Below are 18,476 nucleotides of genomic sequence, written 5' to 3' on the forward strand. Positions count from 1 at the left end.
CAAAACCCAGGCAATCATCACAGGGTGCACCACTCGCTCCTTTCGTCTCCACGATTTCTACCTCACCCATTGTGGTCGTCCCATCCAGCTCACCCCCACCCTGAGATACCTTGGCCTCACCCTCGACCGACACCTCACCTAGACCCCTCATCTCCAGACCATCCAGCAGAAAGCACATTCCTGCCTCCACCTTCTGAAACTCCTGTCTGGCCGGACATGGGGATTGCATTCTTCTACCATCCTCCACACTTACAAATCCCTCATCCGTCCTATCCTCTGTTATGCCAGCATTGCCTGGTCTCCGCCCCCACCTGCTTTTACAAGGCCCTCCAAATCCTTGAAAGCCATGCGCTCCACCTTGCCTTCCATATCCGCCTTCCTCCCCCACACGGCTCCTGTAGGAACTGATCCCCTTCCCCCAACTCCTCCTTTTCCTCCAACATCTCCGCATCCTTTAAATTGTCCCCGCAGGCTTGATCCCCCCCACCCTCTGGTTTCCTCCTTACTCTCCACCCCCCACCCATTGTCGCGCTTCTATTGCTGTATCCCTCCCTCTCTACACCTCCACACCCTCCATCTCCTTCATCAGGGCAATTTCCAGTGTCTCCCCCTTCCAGATGATGGACTTTGCCATGACATCTACCCTTCCTTCCAGCTATAACCTGGCCTTGTTTCCCTCTCCCCAGGGCCCCCTTTCCTCTCCCCTCCTCCTCCCAGAGCGTATTTTCCTCCTCCCCCCTGAGACCCTGCACCCCATACCTGCCTCTTTCCTTCCCACATCCCTCCCTCCCTGGCACTCTCCAGCGTGGCCCCCGCCCATCTCCCTCCCTCCCTCCCTTCTTCCGGTCTCCCTTCTTCCGGTCTCCCTCATCTCCTTGCGCCTGGGAGATCCTATGTTTTGATCATCGTCAGTGTGCCACGTCAGTGTTGTTTTTAGTGCTGTTTCTCCTATGCTTCAAGAGGTGTGATTTTAATTGTGTATTGCATTGAGGTTTGCTGTCAGTGTTTATGTGCTACGCCATCCGTCAATAATTTTTATGCTCCAGTCACACTGTGCCTTGTGTTCTTTTAATTGTTGCAGTGTGTGGCTTTCTCTGTGCGTTACTTTTTTACAGTTTTTATCTCCATTTTACAGTCGCCCTTTTTTTGTCTATTGCCTCCCATGATATTCCCCTTTTCTATATCTATGTTCACCGTATTCTCTCCTTTGTATATTTTTCACTGTCTTCTATTGTTTGTTTTATGTCTTTCGGCTGAAGATCAGTGCATATGCTGCTGCCAGCCCACCCCGATGGGGAATTGAAAACAATAAAGGAAAAAAAAACTGAATCTTCATGCAACTGTGTACACTATTCCCCTTTCATCCCTGCCTGCCACTGGCTGCAGGTAATCCTCTAAACCCCTTTTCCTTCCCTCACCCTTCTGCACCCCTCTTTAAAATGCAAAACACGGATACAGATCAAATCAATGAGACTTCATGTATTGTATGTGGGGAGAAGAACGTTGTGTGGCATCACTATGTCCAATGGTCAATAATTTCTGGGCGTGCGAGGTTTAAGACATTCAACATTCCAAGTCAGGGAAAATGACCTTTGAAATGTAATCTTCGGCAAGGCCTTGATGGTTAAAGAGAAACCTGTATTTACAAGCTTCTTTAATTATGTTCTCTCCTCTGAAACACACAAATAAGTTTGGAAGAACTGTTAATTTTTACAAAAACTTTGATTATCGTGCCTGTATCTTTGACAGTTATACTTTCATTACTGTGCTATGTTCCAGTGCTCAAACTGCAACTATATTTTTCCGTTTTCCAAATGAAGGCTGTATTAACACACACACAACAGCCAAAACACGTTATGTCTAGACTGGAACACTATCACAAGCTCCCACCAGAATGCGCTACAACTTCACAACTTATAATTACGAGCATTATGTAATTGTGCATTTTAAAAATGCAGAAGGAATCGAGTTAACAAAACCTATCCTTTCATGTTTCTTAATTTGTCTGAATTTACGGTAAAAATTCTATATTGTTAATTTCTATGTGTGACAAGTCCAATATCGTTTGTATGATGACACGGATACTAAATAAATAAATATTCCTGGCCCATTGTGGTCATGTACAATTCCAACTGTCCAACGGGTTAGGAGAAACAAAAGATAATGTGACATTGACACACACAACGAGACATCGTCATGCTACTAGATTGCCGTAGCTGCTGGCTGGCATAAACAGAACAATAGATACACTCATCACAACTTTGAAATCTCAGTATATTATACTGTAGGTCTCTGGTGATGCTGGAAGTTATACTACAGGAAATAGTTCTACCTGAATTTTGATTACAATGAAATTTCTTAATAACTTAGAGGGTCTCTGGTGTGGCAAATACTACATCAAAACCCTTAAAACCTCATTGTTCACTTTGCCGAGAAAGTGTACCAGGAATGCAGCATAATTAAAAAAACACACACACACACACACACACACACACACACACACACACACACACACACACACACACACACACACACAGACAGACACCTGAGAATTATAAAAACTTTTGCATCCTTGTCACAAAATTTAAACCTAACATGGCTCATTGTGACCATGTGGAAAAAGTATATTGCCTATCAGTAGCTAAGAAATTGTGGAATTACTTATAACAGGTGTGGGCATCTCAAAACCAAATATGAATAGAATCTGAGGAGGCAAGGCAGGGACAATATCTAAAATTACACCCAAAATGACCCATGCATGTTTTCAGTTTTTCCTCAACTACACAGCTTTTACTATTATGGTGAATATTGTTTTTTACTTTGGCTGTCTATTTTCTGTTGTGAGGATAAAGTGCCCCTCACTCACATAACTTTAAAGTTTTCTAGAGTGAATTCTCGTTTTGAGATACTGAAATTAAAATACAAAGAACAAAATACATAAACTCAGGAACTCAAGAAGGCAAAAGGGAATACAGATATCTGAAAAATGAGACTCAACAACTGCAGTATGATGAGCAGGAATGACCAGAGAGCAGAAGAAGACCATGTGGCTAAGGGAAATATAAATGCTGTTATTAAGAAAAGTAAACAGACCTTTGCAGAAAACAGAAGCACCTGTATGACTATTAAGAGAACTATCAGAGGCAAGCAAACAGGGCAAGAGTGATAGGTGTTAGGAACATACAAAAAGGTTGTACAAAGGAAAGGAACAACAAAACAATGTCAAGGACAGGGAAGATGAGGGGACAAGATCTGGTATACTGAAGGAATAATTTGACATAGGACTGAAAAGCCTAAGTTGAAACAAGGTACATAGAGTAGGTGGCGTCCTGAAGAAATTGAGATGCTTGGGGAACAGGCCATAACAAAATGAGTACACCCGGCAACCACAATACATGAGACATGCAAAGTATTGGGTTTAAAAACATAACAAAACCATTCACCTGATATACAATATATGAGATACCCAGAATAGCCGCCGACTTCAAGAAGAAAGTAATAAGTTGTTCAAATAATTTATGGGACTACAGAAGGGTGATCTCAATAGCCATCAATATTTCAACATGAGCGCACACTATCATTCACCAGGCTCAACTGCAGCAAGTAAACACTGTGTTAGGGAATTTAAAACCTCTATTTGTGGGCAAATTCTGGAAAGATAACAAAAGCAACACATTATACACACTAGTGCAACACACAATCAAATATAACGACCAAACAATCAATTATTGACAATGTAATGTAAATGGATAGGCAAAAAAAATTCACGTGCACTTGCAAAGGCTTAACTTTCAGAGCCAGTGGCTCCTCCTCCTGGCAGAAGAGTTGAAGGGGAAGGAAGGGTGGTGAAGGAAAAAAGACTGGAGAGGTTTAGGAAAAGGGGTACTTGTTCAGAAAAGTCTCCCAGAACCCCAGGTCAGGGGAGACTTACAGGATGGGATAAGAAGGGAAGATTGACTGTTGGGGACTGCAGTGGATGATATTTGAAAGCCTGAGAGCTTAAAGGTGGAAGACAGGGTAATATGCAAGACAGAGATTACTACTGAAACACTGTGTATGAGTTAATAAGAGTAAAAACTGTCATTGTATGTAACAGGGGTAGGATGGGGATGGGAAAAATAGACATGGCAGAAAATGAGAGTTGTACAAAACTAAAATGGAGTGAAAGAAGGAGTAGGTACTGTGAAGAAATGCTGAGATGTAAGCAGTTAACATAAATTAAGACCAGGTAGTTGGCGAGAACAAGGGACATGTTGTTGCACCATTTCTCACCTGTGGAGTCTGGGATAAAAATCAGATGACACCTGTGGTGAAACAGTCGCCGAGGCAATGACTGTCTTGTAGAGCATTCTCTGCTACAGGACATTGCATGTTGCTGGTATACTCTGTCTGCTTACGTCCTTTCACATTGATTAACGGTTGGGTGGTATTTATGCTGACATAAAAGGCCAAACAGTGTTTACATAACAGATGGTATATGACGTGTCATTTCATAGGTGGCTCTCCCTTTGATGCTACATGTTTTGCCAGTTACAGGGCTGGAATAGCTGGTTGTAGGAGGGTGTATAGGGCAAGTCTTGCAGTGGTGACAGTCACATGGATAGGAGCCGTAGAGTAGGGAGAAGAGTGCGGAAGGAGCATAGCGTCTGATGGGAATGTTGCGGAGATAGTGAGGGCAACAAAAAGCTATTCTATGTGTGGTGGGCAAATTCCCAGAAATGGATCTCATTTCAGGGTATGATTATGGGAAATCATGGGTTCTGGGGGGGGGGGGGGGGGCGTGGCTTTCCTGGAATCCATAAGCCTTCAGCCCCTGGTTTGCTTTTGATACATTGATGATGTCATTGGCATATGGACTCAGAGTGAAGCTGACCTGTTAAAATTTTTGGACTCCCTAAATACCTTCTCCCAATTAAATTTCACATAGTCCTACCCTGAGTCCTATTTCACTTTTCTTGATGTTGATCTAATCCTCACTGAAGACAATTTACACACTTCTGTCCACATTAAACCTACTAACAAACTACATTACTTACATTTTGACGGTTGGCATCCTTTGTGTCAAATGTTTGCTCCCATACAGGCTTGGAATTTGAGACAATTGTATTTGTGTGGATGCAGACTCTTTATGGCAATACAACATTCTCATCTCAGCCTTCACTGGACTTAATTATCCCAACAGCCTGGTTCAAAAACAGTTTTTCTGGACCATCACATCCAATCCTGGTACTACTGGTCCTGTCCACCTTCGTATTGTCGCGGTAGCATTACTGCCTACCACACAGGAGGCCCAGATTCGATTCCTGGCAGGGAACTTGGTTTTGTGTGTCCATCAACATTTTCATCGTCATTGACTTACAATTTGACGAAGTGGTGTCGACTAAAAAGGACTTGCAATATGGCAGCCGAACTCACATAATGGGGCCTCCCGGCCTACAGTGCCATATGATCATTTCCATTTTCCACTACTGGTCCCTCCAAAACTCAACTTTGGAGCACACCACTTGTCACCCAGTATTATCCTGTTCTTGAATGTATTATTTTAAGCTACTTCAAAATTTTTAAGAGGGTAAAAACCTTTTCTTCTGACTATTTTTGGATATCATTTTTAAAGGAGATGCAGCATGTGCCTGCACAGGTAACATGTTAAAAAGCTTTATTCCCCATGTGTTTGTGCCCGCCACTTGTGTTTTTGTGAGTAAAGTAGCAAGCATGTCAATCTTTAATGTTCAGTGAGTATTATGGTTATAAATGGACTCCTTAAGCCTGTAACTTAAAATTTTTTACATAAAAAATGCAACTGTATATGCTGAGGTGATAAAGTCATGGGGTAGCTACACAAAAATATACAGATGGTGGTAGTATCATGTACACAAGGTAGTACATTAACAGAGTCATCATTTGTACTCATGTGAAAAGGTTTATACAATGGGAATTAACAGAGTTTGAATGTGGAATAGTAGTTGGAGCTTGATGCATGGACACTCCATTTAGGAAATAGTATGGGAATTGAACATTCTGAGACACACAGTGTCAAGAGTTTTCAGAGAATATCAAATTTCAGGCATTACATCTCACTAAAGAAAATGCAGTGGCTGATGCCCTTCACTTAATGACAGACCAGCAGTATTTGTATAGAGTTCTCAGTGCAAACAGACAAGCGAACTGGATGAAATAACCCCAGAAATCAATCCTGGATGTATGATGAATATATCCATTACAATATTGCAGCAGAATCTGGTATTTATTAGCTATGGTAGCAGACAACTGATGTGAGTGCCTCTTAACAGCAACACAGTGCCCGCAAAGTCTCTGCTGGGCTTGCGAGCCTATCAGTCAAAACCCAGGCAACAGGAGAACTGTGGCCTGGTCAGATGAGTCCTGGTTTGGGATCTCTGCCTGCCAGCAACAACAGCACAGAAATGAACATCAAGAAAAGATTAGCAGTGGGAATGTAATGCATGTATTCCCTCAGAGAGGCATTCAGCTCAAAATCAGTATAAACATATGCTAAGATGAGAATATGTAAAAGTGTTATGCCCAGCAGTTGTGTACAGTTCAGAAACCTGTAGCACGACTAAATGGGCAAAGGAAAAACTACTAATATTTGAAATAAGAGTAATGAGGAAGACATGGATGTTAGATAAAGGAGATTGGAGAATAATGAATGACAAATCTTCAAGCAACAACCAACAATCCTACAGAAGGTTAAGAGCAGAAGAATCCAGTGGGCAGGCAGTGTAGGGTAGTTGAAGGGAAACAAACACCAGACACTGTGAGACAACCAAGGCTGTGCTGGATGGACAGCCTCGTGAATAACCCAGTAGTCCTAGGGACTGAAGACACCTGGAGGAACTGAGCACAGAACAAAGGAATGGAGGCAGTTTGTGGGAGCAACACATGGTCTGCAGGGCCTGTGACTGCTGGATATGTATGTATGTATGTATGTATGTATGTATGTATGTATGTAAAGAGAGATGGGGCTATCAGTGTACATAGTTATTTAAAATAAGAGATGCAAGATATTTTAGTTATGGATACTCCAGACATATCCCACCCTGTTGACAGTGGGGAAAAAAGCGTAACAGGAACTCGGCAAGCTTTTCAACAATAATTAATACATGACAACTTGTCATATGTGTGTTCTGTATGACTGTTCCACATTATTTCTGAATCCAGATATACAACAATGACATTGAGAGATATACACTCATTGTCAACATTCAATATTTTTCTGGAGTATAGCCTCATACGGAAGTGAAACACAAATGACTGGCAGGGAAGACAATAGGAGAATAAGCTTCTTCAATGTGGTTTAGAAAAGAATTATGAAGGCTTGATAAGTAGGCTGAGTAACTAATGAAGAAGTATTGTGTTGAACTGGAGACAAAAGCTTTGTGGCACAACTTAACTAGAAGACATGTCAGATTGTCAAGGACATGCCCTGAGGTGTCAAGGAAGGGTAGAGGTTAAACAGTTGTATAAGGAGACCAATTCTTAGCAACACTAAGCAGACTCAAATGGATACAGCAGCAGTAGTAATGCAGAGATTAAGACTTGCAAAGGATAGAGCTGAGTAGTGCCAGTCTGGATAACAACCACCACAAACAAACAACATCCTACAAAACGAAACTTCCTGGCAGATTAAAACTGTGTGCCCGACCGAGACTCGAACTCGGGACCTTTGCCTTTCGCGGGCAAGTGCTCTACCAACTGAGCTACCGAAGCACGACTCACGTCCGGTACTCACAGCTTTTTCTTCTGCCAGTACCTCGTCTCCTACCTGGCTAAGCCATGTCTCCGCAATATCCTTTCTTTCAGGAGTGCTAGTTCTGCATGTTTCGCAGGAGAGCTTCTGTAAAGTTTGGAAGGTAGGAGACGAGGTACTGGCAGACGTAAAGCTGTGAGTACCGGACGTGAGTCATGCTTCGGTAGCTCAGTTGGTAGAGCACTTGCCCGCGAAAGGCAAAGGTCCCGAGTTCGAGTCTCGGTCGGGCACACAGTTTTAATCTGCCAGGAAGTTTCATATCAGCGCACACTCCGCTGCAGAGTGAAAATCTCATTCTGGAAACATCCCCCCCGCTGTGGCTAAGCCATGTCTCCGCAATATCCTTTCTTTCAGGAGTGCTAGTTCTGCATGTTTCGCAGGAGAGCTTCTGTAAAGTTTGGAAGGTAGGAGACGAGGTACTGGCAGAAGTAAAGCTGTGAGTACCGGACGTGAGTCGTGCTTCGGTAGCTCAGTTGGTAGAGCACTTGCCCGCGAAAGGCAAAGGTCCCGAGTTCGAGTCTCGGTCGGGCACACAGTTTTAATCTGCCAGGAAGTTTCATATCAGCGCACACTCCGCTGCAGAGTGAAAATCTCATTCTGGAAACATCCCCCAGGCTGTGGCTAAGCCATGTCTCCGCAATATCCTTTCTTTCAGGAGTGCTAGTTCTGCATGTTTCGCAGGAGAGCTTCTGTAAAGTTTGGAAGGTAGGAGACGAGGTACTGGCAGAAGTAAAGCTGTGAGTACCGGACGTGAGTCGTGCTTCGGTAGCTCAGTTGGTAGAGCACTTGCCCGCGAAAGGCAAAGGTCCCGAGTTCGAGTCTCAGTCGGGCACACAGTTTTAATCTGCCAGGAAGTTTCATATCGGCGCACACTCCGCTGCAGAGTGAAAATCTCATTCTGGAAACATCCCCCAGGCTGTGGCTAAGCCATGTCTCCGCAATATCCTTTCTTTCACGAGTGCTAGTTCTGCATGTTTCGCAGGAGAGCTTCTGTAAAGTTTGGAAGGTAGGAGACGAGGTACTGGCAGACGTAAAGCTGTGAGTACCGGACGTGAGTCATGCTTCGGTAGCTCAGTTGGTAGAGCACTTGCCCGCGAAAGGCAAAGGTCCCGAGTTCGAGTCTCGGTCGGGCACACAGTTTTAATCTGCCAGGAAGTTTCATATCAGCGCACACTCCGCTGCAGAGTGAAAATCTCATTCTGGAAACATCCCCCAGGCTGTGGCTAAGCCATGTCTCCGCAATATCCTTTCTTTCAGGAGTGCTAGTTCTGCATGTTTCGCAGGAGAGCTTCTGTAAAGTTTGGAAGGTAGGAGACGAGGTACTGGCAGAAGTAAAGCTGTGAGTACCGGACGTGAGTCGTGCTTCGGTAGCTCAGCTGGTAGAGCACTTGCCCGCGAAAGGCAAAGGTCCCGAGTTCGAGTCTCGGTCGGGCACACAGTTTTAATCTGCCAGGAAGTTCCATATCAGCGCACACTCCGCTGCAGAGTGAAAATCACATTCTGGAAACATCCCCCAGGCTGTGGCTAAGCCATGTCTCCGCAATATCCTTTCTTTCAGGAGTGCTAGTTCTGCATGTTTCGCAGGAGAGCTTCTGTAAAGTTTGGAAGGTAGGAGACGAGGTACTGGCAGAAGTAAAGCTGTGAGTACCGGACGTGAGTCGTGCTTCGGTAGCTCAGTTGGTAGAGCACTTGCCCGCGAAAGGCAAAGGTCCCGAGTTCGAGTCTCGGTCGGGCACACAGTTTTAATCTGCCAGGAAGTTTCATATCAGCGCACACTCCGCTGCAGAGTGAAAATCTCATTCTGGAAACATCCCCCAGGCTGTGGCTAAGCCATGTCTCCGCAATATCCTTTCTTTCAGGAGTGCTAGTTCTGCATGTTTCGCAGGAGAGCTTCTGTAAAGTTTGGAAGGTAGGAGACGAGGTACTGGCAGAAGTAAAGCTGTGAGTACCGGACGTGAGTCGTGCTTCGGTAGCTCAGTTGGTAGAGCACTTGCCCGCGAAAGGCAAAGGTCCCGAGTTCGAGTCTCGGTCGGGCACACAGTTTTAATCTGCCAGGAAGTTTCATATCAGCGCACACTCCGCTGCAGAGTGAAAATCTCATTCTGGAAACATCCCCCCGGCTGTGGCTAAGCCATGTCTCCGCAATATCCTTTCTTTCAGGAGTGCTAGTTCTGCATGTTTCGCAGGAGAGCTTCTGTAAAGTTTGGAAGGTAGGAGACGAGGTACTGGCAGAAGTAAAGCTGTGAGTACCGGACGTGAGTCGTGCTTCGGTAGCTCAGTTGGTAGAGCACTTGCCCGCGAAAGGCAAAGGTCCCGAGTTCGAGTCTCGGTCGGGCACACAGTTTTAATCTGCCAGGAAGTTTCATATCAGCGCACACTCCGCTGCAGAGTGAAAATCTCATTCTGGAAACATCCTACAGTCTGTTTTATGCCGTTACATGACTGAAATGGATGGCAATTCAAATAAATTAATAAATAAATGTAGATGCATGAAAAAGTGACATATTAGGAACACTACTATCATATAGAAGAATTTAGGAAGACGCAGACAACTGATTTAACATTTTGACAAAGATATTTGGTCAGAGCGTGATACTGGACTGCCCCTGAAATCTTGCTTCTGAAGACAGACCAATATGCAGTGTAATTAGAGGTCTAGGTTAGGTTCAATGGTGATAATTTTGTTGCTAGTTGATGAGGTCAATGAACATGAATTTCTAAGATTCTGGTAAAGGCCAACCTGTCGTGTAGGCTAATGTTTATGTTCACACCGTATCTTAATGCTCTCTGATTCTAAAGTGTGTAAAGTCATCAAAAATGCCTCCTCTCCCCCACCCATCTGCTTAAGTGAACCCTTGGTATCCTAGATATATATTCTCCTGCACTCTGGAGGAATCAATGTTGATAGTAACTTGTGCTTCTACCACCATTTAAAGGAGTGCACACGTTGCCCACTTTCACCATTACATGTTTTGGCAACAAAGAGTTTGCAGATGTCCAAAAGACATTTTGATCCTGCAGCCACTATGCGTCTAGACACAAAGGAATTAAAGACGTCAGTTGTCAATGGACATTGATTTATATCAATGGAGCAAGTTGAAAACTTGTGCCAGACAGATTCGAACCCAGGCCTCCAGCTTACTAGGCAGATGTGCTGACCACTATGCCACCTGGACACAGTGGCCATCACACCCACATGGACTAACCTGGATCACTTATTGTTAGGCACAAATTCTCAACTTATACCTCACACTGATGCACTGTTGTAGCTCATTAGTTGTCGAGGCCGACGTAGTGGTCAGCGCATCTGCCTAGTATGCTGGAGACCATGAGTTCGAATGCGGGGGACTTCGAATGCTGGTCCAGCTCAAATGTTGTTCTTGCCTCATTTATATAAATTAATTCCTGCTGGCAATTAATGTATGTAATTACTATGTGAAAAGATTTTCCATTGCATTACATTTTTCATTATTTTGCGAAGATATTGGCGGATAAACCCTTCAACTTATTTTTGTGTTCTTACATAGTAAGATTCAAGTTAATGTTTATGATCAATCCCTTTAGATGTTTCGTTAATTTATTTGGTTAACAAAACATAGGTTGTAGTTGTGTAAACTGGACTCCTTTCAGTTGCCTGAAGCAGATCTGTTACTTTTTCCGTTTAAAGTCTCCCTATATTAGTACACACGGTTATTCTAAGATAATAGTATGGAAGGAAGATCAAAGAAAGTGGTCCTTCTAAAATGATAAGCTATAGTACACAAAAAGATGGGTTGGAAAATGTTCGGTACACAGTTGTCCAATATGAAAAACAGTAGAACCGAGGAAGCAGCAAAAACATGTAGACTTACAATTTTGGGTAAAAATTTGATGAGCTGATTTAGTATTGCCTTGCTATGGAGGTTTCGGAAATACGGAAGCGTCCGATCCCGGCCGTCTGCTTTGACCCATGACGTCACAAATATGGCGGAAACTACCATAAAACACGATTCCAAAATGGCGGATATAAAGTCGTTAGGTACACATTATGAAGACGCAAATACATCGAAACACACACACACACACACACACACACACACACACACACACACACACACACACACACACACACACACACAATATCGTCTGGAATCGGACACTTCCCTTAACCTATATAGCTCAACAGCAGCTCCCGATCCCATAAATTAGGATCAAACACTTCCCTTGACCTATGTAGCTCAAGAACATCTCCCGATACCAATACCAACATTCACATCCACACATTGCAATAAAACACTTCCCTCGACCCCAACACACCCAAAACAAAAAAATTAAAACTTACCTCAAAAAAGTTCCGGCGCTACAAACTAGGTTGGCCTCCACAATCACACACAAGCACTCACACACACCTGTACTTACCCCTGTACTTAATGAACTCTGAAAACACTTCACGGCAAATAGAAAACCAATGAAGCACACTCCTCTCACACCAGTCTCATGCGCGCAAAAACTTCGTGGGGATCTATAACAAAAATAATAAGTCACCACTACAATCTCGCGCATGTCCAAGTTATGTCAAATTTTTGGGGGTATACATTGATGATAAATTATCTTGGGGTCAACATGTACAATATATTAGTGGTAAATTGTTTAGAGTTATTTACCTGTTAAGGCGACTTAAGGATTGTGTTCCTGAAACATATGTTAGAACATCCTATTTTTCATTCTTTCAGAGTATAATAACATATGGAATTATTTTGTGGGGGAACTCTAGCTGTGTACATGACATATTAATACTGCAAAAAAAAGCTATTAGGATAATTACTGGTTCTGCATATAAGGCACACTGTAAACCATTGTTCTGTGAACAGAAAATAATGACTGTTATAAACTTGTACATATACTATGTTCTAATTTATACGAAGAAGAAATTACCAGAAACAAAAACCAGAGAAAATGTACACGGCCACAATACAAGAAGGAATAGGTGCCTCTATATTCCTTACCACAGGTTGTCAAAGTCACTCAACAGCTACGAAATCATGGGGTACAAATTATTTAATAAACTTCCTCAATCTGTTCAAGAATTACCTGAACAATTATTCAAACAAACAATTCATGACTGGCTAGTCCTCCACCCATTCTATGACATAAGAGAATTTATCAACTGTAATATAATACTATAATGTTAACAAGAAACCTGTTGTTTCTTTCAAACTATTAATTGTATTTTAGTATGTATATGACGTTGTCTATTGCTGTAATGGCCGAATGACAATAAAATTATTATTATTATCATTATTATTATTATTATTATTATTATTATTAGACTTCTCGAACCAGGAACAGCGCCGTGTGGGGGCGCCAAATGTCGTCTTTTCGACAGCGCCACATATAACCGTCCCTGGTCCGAGACGCCGGAACTTTAGCCAAATTCATTTCTTCGCCACAAACGGAGCATTTCACAACCTCGGCAATTAAACCGAAAAGCTTGAAAAACTTGATCAGTTGCAAAGGAGTGTTCCCCATCATTTCCCTCAGACGCGCACTGTTAATTTTATCCGTCATATACATTCCTGAACAAGAACAACAACCGATTAATTTTACTAAAATTACCACACAACGTACAGCGAACAACACTAAATTAACTTTCACAGAAAACCGCAAAATCGTTAACCTGAACATACCACGAGAGGGCACAACAAACCACACCACGACGACATCTAGAAACACGCTACACGCACAAACCAAACTCCGCGCCGTCGTGACGTCACACACCACAACACCCTTACGTCACGGGTCAAAGCCGACGCGCGGGATCGGACGCTTCTGTCGACCCGCAGGTCAAGAGAAGTGTTTGATCCTAATTTATTCAGAAAGAAAGCCTGTAGTAATGTCTACCACAGGGCTCTTGTTTTCAGCAAAGGAGATAGAAATTCTATAATCTTCTGATTGGTGCTATACTACACTTAACCTGAAACTAGATTGTGTACTCTTATTTGATAGCAATTTCACATTTTATTTGGTACTACTATGATTATTTTTTGGAGGCTCCAATTTTAGCATTTATTTTCAGAACTCACGTTTTTTAAAAAGAATTATGATTATTTTTTTTAAGCGTAAAATATAAATGGTGATATAAAGTAAGTATCCTGTACCTTTAAAAGTTGATTTTTACTACTTTATTTTTTAAATAAAAAGAAATTGCGGGTCTGGTTTTCGGCACTTTCCCCTCTGTACCGTATATATAGCACACCCACAAGAAAGTGACACAGGTCGAAAAACGCCAGTTTTTAGCTTGTCACCGAAAAATACGTGTGGAGTGCCCAACATACACGAAAAATAATGGAATTTACTGCCAACAAAGTTTACTTTAAACTTAAAGAAAACTTATATTGAAATTATGTAAGTTTTATAATGTGTAAGACGACTTTCTCAAATATTGGATTTCTTGAGTTCTGTTCCTGGACTTGGCGGCATGCAATATGTAGTAGAGTTGAGGGGGGAGGGGAGTTCTCCACAACTACTAACTTTACTGGTCATTCATTCAGTTAAGCATTCACGAATATCTTGTTTCCACAAATTCCACCTGAAGGAATGTGGAAAGACTTAAGTGAACTTTACAAAAGCTTGTAGTACGAACCAATGAAGGCTGCTTCTATAAAATATGAACCACAGCCAGAACCAATATTACTTAAAAACTTGAAAGAGGTAACTTACCTAAATTCCCATACACAGTTTTCACCGGCAAATTTAACTCATTGAGTGCACTTGGTTTTAAAATTAAATCTTGCAGGACGACGTCTCCTAATACAATGTTGAATAACATGTAGGGGATTACAACACATAAAAAGAAAACCCATACCGCACCTTATGGGAATTGTATAGCGGCACGCAACAGAACTACGACGCACCCAATATCACTATGCTCACCTCCAAATATTCCAATTTGCAACTGAGATTGGTCTAAATTTTCGACATACTCTCCGAGAAAACGATTCAAAAGATCTGCTACGATGTTTTCTAAAACCATTCTCACATATCAACCACACAGCACTTTCAAAACTGACTTGCTAAATATGGGTTGGAGCAAGTTTACAGTTCGTAACAACGCGCGCATGAACGCCCGGGCGACACTGCCTGCTACAGAACCTGTTATCAGGGCACGCGAACTCGTCAACACAGGACATGCGACAAAGTTTGTGGTTGGTTGGGACTTAGCGAAACTTCGACATTAGGATTTGTAAACACCGCCATGTCACCCAACCGACCTGCAGTCCTCTGCCGAAACCTACGACAGGCCGCGACGCACACGTCAGCAGGCAAAATGCGGTTCTGCACCTGTTAACTCGTAGCTGGGCAAAAAAAATGGCTCTGAGCACTATGGGACTCAACTGCTGAGGTCATTAGTCCCCTAGAACTTAGAACTAGTTAAACCTAACTAACCTAAGGACATCACAAACATCCATGCCCGAGGCAGGATTCGAACCTGCGACCGTAGCGGTCTTGCTGTTCCAGACTGCAGCGCCTTTAACCGCACGGCCACTTCGGCCGGCTCGTAGCTGGGCACTCGCGTACTAACGAGAACTGGGAGCCGCTTTTATAGAGTCTTACTGGTTTCTTGTACCACAACGAAATACGCAACTTTGCAGTATGCTGTTGTTCATTTTAACATATGACCAAAAGATTTTCTTGACAGATCATCCGTAAAAGTGAGAAGATATCGTGATCCTCCCCACGAAGCCATGCTCTTTGGTCCACAAACAGCAGAATGCACAATGTCAAGTAGATCTTTTGCTCTTCTACCTGATGTTTTAGGAAAAGGTTGTCGAAACTGTTTACCTTTTATGCAGGGAATACACGGATCTAAATTGACGTTCGACCAGTTCAGTCCATCAGCCATTTTTTCTTTTAATAAATGCATGCTTACACGATTCAAATGTCCCAATCTTCGACGCCACAATTCATAACTGTCAATTTCTACAACATTTTCGTAATGATGCACTTCACCTAATCGATACATACCATTCATTTGAGTTGCAGCTGCTACTGGTGTTCCAGAAACAATTACATCACTTTTATTGTATACACCGCACTGCACATTGTCAAACAATACACACAATCCACGTCTTGTCATCTGACTAACCGACAGTAGGTTGTAAGCAAGGCTTGGAACATACGCAGCATCAGTAGCAGTTATCTGTTTATTCATGTCGTCACAAGTAACTCGAAGATGAACATCGCCTTCTCCAATAGCCTGAAGATTGCTGTTACCTGCTACTGTCACTTCAGCAGCTGTGGACGATTGGAAAGTGTTGAACGAGGCTCTCTGATTCGTCATGTGTCGTGAACACCCGGAATCCACAAACCAGCCGTCACTATGACGCGAAGATGCAGTTAAAGCCATTCACACAGTTTCGTTTTCAGTACTCACTGCATTCGCAGAATTTGAAAATTTATTTGGTTTCTTCTTTGCTCTACACTCATTCCCCTTATGACCAGGTTTCTGGAATTTATAACACTTAAAAGGCTTGATATTTCGCATATCACGTTGGATATTTCTCTTCTGGTGTTTACTGTCCTGCTTACTAGCTACCAGCGCCGAATCTGTGGTGTCATTTGTGGATACAAACTGACGTTTCGTCGATTCTTGAATTAATCGCTGACTTACTAAATCACTAGTAATCTTGACACCCGAATTCTCATGTTAGGTTAGTGGTGTTTAACGTCCCGTCTACAACGAGGTCGTTAGAGACGGAGCGCAAGCTCGGCTTAGGGAAGGAAATCGGCCGTGCCCTTTCAAAGGAACCATCCCTGCATTTGCCTGAAACGATTTAGGGAAATCACGGAAAACCTAAATCAGGATGGCCGGAGACGGGATTGAACCGTCGTCCTCCCGAATGCGAGCCGAATTCTCAGTTGCCATAATCAAGGGTTGGAAATCTGCTGGAAGTCCACTAAGCATAATTGCAACTACGAAATCATCGCCCATTTTCTTACTAATGCTTCGAATTTGTTGAGCAAGTGACATAATTTTCGACAAATACGCCTCCATATTTTTCTCAGAAGCCAATCGTACATTCATCAAGCATTGTAACAGCCCAATATAACTAGACAAACTGTTATCTTCAAATGCAGAATGTAAATTTTGCCACGTTTCTTTAGCAGTCGTTGCTCCACGAAGATTTGGATACACAGTTGAATTTACAGAAAACATAATTTTGATAATGCCTCCTGTACATTCTTCTCATCTTCGTCAGTGCCAGCAATTGTGTCCCTTAGTCCCTCATGTTTCAGGTACATTTCCATCGTGAATTTCCAGTCGTTGTAGTTTGTCATACCGGTCAACTTTTCAAAATTTAACAAAGCCATCTTCAATATGTTCAGATAATTAAATAAATAAATCTTGAAAGTTTCCCTGCAAAAAGAAAATTCGATAGCAACGCGTTGAACACACGCGAAAATTATGTAACCTTGATTTATCAGTTTATTTCCTTGGTATCACTAATCCCTCCTGGGCCCATAACCCATTAGTTACTGACTCTAATTAGTCCTCTGTGAGATTATAAAGTTGACCTTTTAATCAAATACACAATACACCATATTGCCAGGAACACACATTTTTAGAGACTATTTATTCAGCAATGCTACATAGCAAAGATCAAAGAGAAAACATAAAATACCATACATTGTTATTGTTGTTGTTGTTGTGGTCTTCAGTCCTGAGACTGGTTTGATGCAGCTCTCCATGCTACTCTATCCTGTGCAAGCTTCTTCATCTCCCAGTACCTACTGCAACCTACATCCTTCTGAATCTGCTTAGTGTATTCATCTCTTGGTCTCTCTCTACGATTTTTACCCTCCACACTGCCCTCCAATACTAAATTGGTGATCTCTTGATGCCTCAGAACATGTCCTACCAACCAATCCCTTCTACTGGTCAAGTTGTGCCACAAGCTTCTCTTCTCCCCAATCCTATTCAATACTTCCTCATTAGTTATGTGATCTACCCATCTAATCTTCAGCATTCTTCTGTAGCACCACATTTCGAAAGCTTCTATTCTCTTCTTGTCCAAACTGGTTATCGTCCATGTTTCACTTCCATACGTGGCTACACTCCATACAAATACTTTCAGAAATGACTTCCTGACACTTAAATCTATGTTCGAAGTTAACAAATTTCTCTTCTTCAGAAACGTTTTCCATGCCATTGCCAGTCTACATTTTATATCCTCTCTACTTCGACCATCATCAGTTATTTTGCTCCCCAAATAGCAAAACTCCTTTACTATTTTAAGTGTCTCATTTCCTAATCTACTACCATCAACATCACCTGACTTAATTCGATTACATTCCATTATCCTCGTTTTGCTTTTGTTGACGTTCATCTTATATCCTCCCTTCAAGACACTGTCCATTCCGTTCAACTGCTCTTCCAAGTCCTTTGCTGTCTCTGACAGAATTACAATGTCATCGGCGAACCTCAAAGTTTTCATTTCTTCTCCATGGATTTTAATACCTACTCCGAATTTTTCTTTTGTTTCCTTTACTGCTTGCTCAATATACAGATTGAATAACACCGGAGAGAGGCTTCAACCCTGTCTTAATCCCTTCCCAACCACTGCTTCCCTTTCATGTCCCTCGACTCTTATAACTGCCATCTGGTTTCTGTACAAATTGTAAATAGCCTTTCGCTCCCTGTATTTTACTCCTGCCACCTTTAGAATTT

The sequence above is a fragment of the Schistocerca americana genome, chromosome 10, assembly GCF_021461395.2.
Source record: "Schistocerca americana isolate TAMUIC-IGC-003095 chromosome 10, iqSchAmer2.1, whole genome shotgun sequence".
In the NCBI taxonomy this organism is placed as follows: Eukaryota; Metazoa; Arthropoda; class Insecta; order Orthoptera; family Acrididae; genus Schistocerca; species Schistocerca americana.